This window comes from Mercurialis annua, linkage group LG7, assembly GCF_937616625.2.
Source record: "Mercurialis annua linkage group LG7, ddMerAnnu1.2, whole genome shotgun sequence".
Lineage (NCBI taxonomy): Eukaryota > Viridiplantae > Streptophyta > Magnoliopsida > Malpighiales > Euphorbiaceae > Mercurialis > Mercurialis annua.
Window position 1 is genome coordinate 39,949,870 of NC_065576.1, and position 982 is coordinate 39,950,851.

The window sequence follows — 982 nt, forward strand, 5'->3', positions numbered from 1 at the left end:
TTAATTTTTTTTTACCTGAAAATTTGCCATTTATGCATTATTTGATCTAAAAATTCATTTTCAAAGTGAAATTATGTATGTATGATAAATTTTTAAAATAAAACTTGTAAAATACGGTTGTCACATGTCAAATTCCGGATGCCACCTAAGCATTTTTGGCCTGAAATACCAAAATGAAAAAAAATGAAAGTTCGGTGATCAAAATGAAAAAAAAAATAGTTTAGTGACTGAAATGAAAAAATTCGAAAGTTCAATGATGGTCAGAATCAATTACCCAACAAACCCATCTCCATTTTTATCTATCTCAACAATCATTCACCCACAGTCATCTAACTCACAATTCTCATCACCAATTCCTTAATAAACACTAATAAGCTTCTCTGCCGTTATCTTCCCGTCATGATATGTATCAAAAAACTCAAAAGCCACTCTCAGCTTATCATCATCTCCAGCCGGGTCACAAACCGACCCGATCCGACTCATCAAAGCCTCCACGCCTATGCACCCATCGTCGTCGTGATCAACCTCACTCAACATGGTAGCCACATCCTCCTGGGTAGGCGGGTTCGCTCCCAAACGGGTGAACAGCGATTCTAAATGGGTATACGAGACCACCCCGTTATTATCCCTGTCCCTCAGTTTGAAAGCTTTGGCGAAAAATCCCAGTGAATTTTTCCATCGTTGATCTTTGTTGCTTGATCTGAGAATTATTTTTTGAGTTTGAGAATTTTTATTTTTCAGAATTCCGGTTAATTTGTGTTTTTGAGAAATATGTGTTGGTTGAAAAAAAATATGAGAAAATAAGTGCAAACTGTTATTTAGAGAATTAATTAAGTGTTGTCCCAAATTACTTGTAGACACGCGTAATTACGGAATTATTTTCCCCTTTTTTAACAATTTTCAACTTTTCCCAATCATAAAAGGATGGTTATGGATCTAAACGCGCTCAAATAACTCGTTGAAACCCCTCCATATCACTTCG